Source organism: Hesperophylax consimilis, chromosome 27, assembly GCF_061612785.1.
Source record: "Hesperophylax consimilis isolate HC1 chromosome 27, BYU_Hcon_1.0, whole genome shotgun sequence".
NCBI classification, from domain to species: Eukaryota; Metazoa; Arthropoda; class Insecta; order Trichoptera; family Limnephilidae; genus Hesperophylax; species Hesperophylax consimilis.
In genome coordinates this window covers 12,292,427-12,298,960 of record NC_142862.1, presented here as the reverse complement: position 1 = coordinate 12,298,960, position 6,534 = coordinate 12,292,427, and positions in this window count along the sequence as shown.

Below are 6,534 nucleotides of genomic sequence, written 5' to 3'. Positions count from 1 at the left end.
TCTTCATTACGAATTAAATCGCACACGTATCACGGCAGTCGTCCTTTTAAGATAAACTCAACATTTTTTTTATATGATGGGTTCTAAAAAAATCAGGAAGGTGATTTCTCTTGAAATGAAACAGGAAATAATTAGAAGGAGTGAATGTGGGGTAAAACAGTGTGACCTCGTCAAAGAGTTTGGCCTCAACAAGACCACCATTTTCACCATTTTGAAAAACAAGGATGCAATAAAATCAGCCAAAGTAGCCAAAGGAGTATCAAAACTATTTAATGAAAAACATAGATCTTCAATCCACGAGGAAATGGAGAGGCTATTAGCGATTTGGATTAAGGACAGGCAGGTGAAAGGTGACGTAACAACCCAAGATATTATCTGTTACAAGGCCAAGATAATTTATGAAGATCTAAAGAAAAACATCCCTGGAAGTAGCAGCAATCAAGATAATAAAGAAGATTTCAAAGCCAGCAGGGGGTGGTTTTTTAGATTTAAGAAAAGGTATGGAATCCACAGCGTTAATATGCATGGTGAGGCTGGCAGTGCTGATAAAAAAGAAGCAGAAAAGTTCTCTATTAATTTTCAAAAATTTATTATGGATGAAGGATACTGCCCACAACAAGTGTTCAATGCCGATGAAACGGGTCTTTTCTGGAAAAGAATGCCGAGCAGAACATTCATTACAAAAGAAGAGAAGAAATTGCCAGGACACAAAGCCATGAAGGACAGACTTACCCTTATGATTTCGTCTAATGCCAGCGGAGACCTCAAGATCAAACCTCTATTGGTTTATCACTCTGAAAATCCAAGAATTTTTAAGAAAAATAACGTTATTAAGTCCAAATTGCCCGTCCATTGGAAGTCCAATCAAAAAGCCTGGGTGACCCAAGTTATCTTCAACGAATGGATTCTGGAAACCTTTGCTCCTGCCGTGAAGAAATTCTTGTTGGAAAAAGAACTGCCGCTCAAAGCCCTTCTGATACTTGACAATGCCCCTTCTCACCCAAAAGACCTAGAAGAAATATTGCAGGAAAATTATCCTTTTATCAAGGTGCAGTATTTGCCACCAAACACCACATCCATTCTCCAGCCAATGGATCAGCAAGTTATTGCGAACTTTAAAAAACTCTACACTAGAGCCCTCTTTAATAAGGTGTTTGAAGAATGCGAGTTTGGTGGAGACAATATGACTATCCGAATGTTTTGGAAGGAGAAATTTGATATCCTTTTGGCAATACGACTTATACAGAAGGCCTGGGAAGAAGTGTCACAAAGGACCCTCATTTCTGCTTGGAAGATGCTTGTGCCTTCGTGGATTCAGGAAGAAGCAGTAGTTGATGACACAGAAGTGGTGAAGGACATCATCACAGTGGCCCAAAGGTTGGAATTAGAGGTAGAGGAAGAGGATGTAGAGGAGCTTATTGAGGAACACAAAGAAGAGCTGACAACTGAAGAGCTCCAAACACTTCTGGCCCAACAACAGGACAATGCTCAAAGGGAAGCGTCATCTGATAACGAGGAGCAACAATCAAACAATCAACCAATTCCAACTGCTGACATCAAGAACATCCTGGTCAAATGGAAAGCAGTTCAGGAGTTTACCAATGCCCACTATCCGGATTCCGCTGAAGCAAACAGGATCAACGACCTGTACTCCGATACTCTTGTCCGTTATTTCCGGCAGATGTTGAAGAAAAGAGAGAAACAAACGACTTTGGACAGGTTTTTCACTGCACCATCGGCGGAAAATGGATGAAGATGTGCAAGATTCGATTATTTCTTAAAATTAAAAAATGTGTGTTTTTTTCATTATGTTTTTAGATGTATCTAAATAAAAATAATAACAAAAAATTTATCTTTTTTTTATGTCATCTTACCATATTTTATGCTACAGAACGAATTATTTTTTTTAACATGTATTGTTATGGGAAAACGCGTTTCACATAACGAACTTTTCGCATAACGAACTTGCTCCTGGAACGAATTAAGTTCGTTGTGTGAGGCACCACTGTATACAGTTTGAAAATTTAATCTTTTTATCAGACTTGTGCAAGTCAGGAAACTCAATCAAATTTGTGCAATATTCATACCACACACCTTCAAGTATACTTGCACAAGTCAAGGTGTATGGCGGTCCTTAGTTCTGTACATGGGAAGAATGTTCATCCACAAAATGCTGAATATTTGTTAAAATTTTCATTTTTATGGACTTCCAAGGACAATATTGCATATACATACTTGTCTTTCTTTTTCTCTATGCTGAACAATTTGTATCATGTCGCTTATGAAGTATTGCATGCCAGTGACATGACAATTGCGAACAATCATATGTATCTGATCTCGTCGATGTAATATTCACGACTCAAAGTTTATCAGTCTTTTTTTCTCTATTATGTTTAATCCCTGTGTATTTGATTCTTAATTCTTAATCCTTGTCACAATTTTTTTTTTTTAAGAGAATGGTGTATTATATTTAAGTTATTTGTAGTTATATCTGTGATTATACGACGTTTGTATTCCGTCTTTGGGTCTCTCCGTTAACTACGTATCGTATTTTATTCTTTCTCGATGTACGGAGATACGGGACGTGTACGAATATTTATTTTTATTTATGTTAAGTATAATTTTGTAATCTTTAAACATCAAATTAATTATTTATTTTTAGATTTAAATCACATTGCCATCAATATATACATAATATTACTTTAAGCCTTAAACTTTTTTTTTTTGCGATGCTGTGCATATATTCCACTTGACTGGGGATTTGGTTCTATCTACTTTATCCCTAGTCTTGTGGAGGAAAGGATAAAGTTTTGGGGACTTCTGACTATTCACTTATAGGCATTTAACCCAGTGATAAACCTTCCGGAACATCTTGTAAGAGGCATATTTGATTATTTTAATTAATATTCCACATTTTAACTTATTATATGCACAGATTTTTACAATCCTTGGGGAATCGATTGATCTGGTTATTAAATATACAATAGAGCTTGTTTGGTGAAGGAGATAATCTTGATTGCCCAACAAATGGATTTTCAAATTTTTGTTAACTGTAATTATATTTGCAAGGTTGTTTAATATGTACTTAGTCAAAGGGCACCTAGTTTTATGGATTCCAATGCAGCTTTTAATCTTTATGTACCCTCTCCAATGATATAGAATTACTAGGTAGACCGCCGGCCCGTACAGCGCAAGACCTGACAATCAAAATGACTTCTTTGCAAAGACAAAAATTGACCACCTGCCCATTTTTTTTAAAACTTTTTTTTTTACATTGGCTCCACACAGGAGACCCTGAGGGAAAAAATCCCCTGTATATGCCGTGTTGTCCCTTTCTTGCTAATAACAATAAATGGGCATAAGCAAGATGAAATTTTGTTTCTTAGATGCGTTTGGTAAGGATATCACTGTCGGAAATATATACATGTTCACCAATACACACCTAAGTTTGTGATAGTTGTCTCAACTCTAATTCCGCGACCTATATAATATTATAAAGAATTTAGTTGTAGTTTATTGGTTTGTGAACTTGATTGCAGTGTTTCTATCTCAATGACTATTTACCAGTCGATAAAAATAGCCCACCTAACCAGAAAATGGTCGGAAACGGGCTTGGTCTATGATTCGAAATATTGTCTACATAAATAAATAGGTGGTTGTCTAAGGTCCTTCGTCCACAAGTATCCGATACACGGCGATTCAAGTATCTTGGTGAGTGCCGCAATATGTCTACACAGAGGTTCGTACACAGGTACACGTTACCGAGATTTTGTCAACTCATCGGCGACGCCAGTCTCCCAAGACCAACTGGGTGAGATTGTCGCCACTCAAGTAGTCGAGACTTAAAAATTGAACATGGTGTATCTTGAAGACATTTTGTCGCAATGCGTATGCTGGTAACGATGATTGGTGACGACGTTGGTCTTGTAGCTATGTGTACGGACTGTGCGTGACAAGTTGTTTGCGAGATTAGTATCGAATACTTGTGTAGCCTTGTAAGTATTCTATATCTCTATCTCTAATAGTCTGACCTGAAATCTCAATAGTTAGTTAGTTCTATGTGCATTTATCATTATTTATTTGAAAAAAAAAAACTATCTGTGTGATGACTTTACTTCTAAATGTAAATCTTCTGTCTAATGTTAATCAAAAAGATATTTATTACATACAATAAATGTGAAATTTATTGCGTAAAAATTTAATTGTGTTTTATTTCAATAATTTATTGTAGTTTGTTTCATTATAGATTTATGTTCAACTGAAATAACCATCCCTTCCCCTCTAGAGGCCCCTAGCATAAGTAATCAATATATATTATAAAAGTAAGTGTACAATGTGCATGCTGCTAAAACTCAGAAACGAGTCCCGGCACAATCAAGGGAGTTATATGGTGTGGTAGCTCTCTATCCTCCACCCATGAAGCAGGTTCCTTATTTTTACCTGAAGGGCGTGCTTTTGAAGATATAGGGGATGGAAGTTTCGCCCTCTAGAAATTTCTAGAAGATTAACATGCTGTCAAGTTTGTAACATAACAATAAAAAAGTTTCATGTTTTAATAAAAGAAAATGTACAAATTTTAACTTAACTCAGCAGCAATTCGCTACAACTAAGAATAAAAATTTTGTAAGTTCGTTTTAAATAAACTTGACTGTACATCATTGTCAATAATGAAAACATTAGCTTCTGAACTGCCGCCACAGATACTTTTTGTCACTTTGTGATTTGAATTCTGCTAAACTGTCACAATGCACAGTTATTTAAAAAGATCTCTAATCAATAGATAGCATTATCTATATAAATTAAAATGTAAATATTCGTTTGTTCAAAATCTTAAATATTCAAAAATTCTTCATCGATTGCTTTGAAATATTGACACAACGTTGCATTCGAATACGCATGCTTTTTTTTTAAAAAACAGCGCCATCTGGAGGACAAACATGCTTTTTTTAAATACAGCGCCATCTTTTGGATGTAAAAACAACACGCACTATTGTTTTTCTATCTGGACAGACCGACTAAGCCACAGGAACGCGTGGCGGGGTACATCTAGTTGTTATATAAAAATCTTGATTTATGTTTCTATTATATTCTCAATACACAGTGAAGGTTTTCATTAACTTTTTGATTGCCAATGCAAAATTTTCGGTGTGTCCTAGCTATTTCTATTATCGTAATAATGTACTTGTGTTTTTGCAAAATTATATTTTTATAAATACACTCGGCGTCACAAAAATCGCAACCTATTGCAAAATCTTTTTCAAAATAGTTTTAACCAGAGTTAATCAAAGAAAAGAGTGCTATTATGATAAATCATTTTAAAGATGATTAAATAAATTTTAAAAATAAATAAATGTTATGCATTTTTGTTTATCAGTGTTAATTGTGAAAGAAGAGAACAATGGACAATATATTATTAAAGCAATATTTTACAGAAACAGACAATGGACTACACATAAAAATAAAAATAAAAATTGCTAAATGCTACTTAAAATCCAGTGCTACCCCCTCTTGCCCTAATTACTGCTTCTATATCGATGGTCTAGCACACAAATGTGATAAGTGCAATTTGAAAATTTAATTTATAAGAATACTCCAGGTTAATTATAATGTGTAAAGCAACAAAATTAATGTGAATTTCCGCTTTTTATCCATTCTAGATGAAATGAGTAATGAAAATTTCCCGAAAAAACATCTATTGACAAAGTGAGTAATCTAGATAAATGCTTTCCAAAACACGTTATTGTTTTTTCTTTAAACTCACTTGCACAACACATGCGTGCGCTAGGCAATCGATATGATCTTTCATGGCTCTAATCGGTCGCACAATGTTTTCTTGAGGAATGCTCTTCCATTCTGCAACAACAGCATCTCGAAGGTCTTGGAGGATTGTTGGGGCAGGATCACGTGACCGCACTCCTCGTTTTAAGTCCAGAGGTGCTCAATTGGGTTGAGGTCTGAACTTCTCGCCGGCCACTGCATACAAGGATCCCAACTTCTTCCAGATAATTTCTTATAATTAATGAGGTCTGGGAACGAGCGTTGTCTTACAAACACACATGTCTTGCCGTTGATGAAATTGCCGTCCCAAAACATGCATGAGCCACCCCCATACTCCACCTTCTCCTCAATACAGGCTTGTATAAACCATTCGCTCTGCCTTCGGTATTTTCTCCTTCGCCTGTCGTTGCAGAATAGACCCACCCTCGTCTCATCCGAGAAGAGCAGTCCTCCATTCTTCGTTAGTCCAATTAACACGCTCACGGGAAAACTGCAATGGTTTCCTTGCTATGTTGTGCAGTCAATTTCGGGCCAGTAGCAGGTCTGCGAGCCGCAATTTTCTTTTCTCGCAACCTTCTTCTGACCGCAGAGAGGCTTACTGTTGTCCTGCGAGCTGCGTGGAGCTGCTGTTTCAGCATTCTTGAGTTCAACAGCTCGTTTTGCAGCAACAATTTGCCAGCCTCTGTGTTTCCGCTCTCTTACCACATGGGTGTCTTCAAGACCCATGTTCACTCCTCATTCTCCTCAAAACAACCC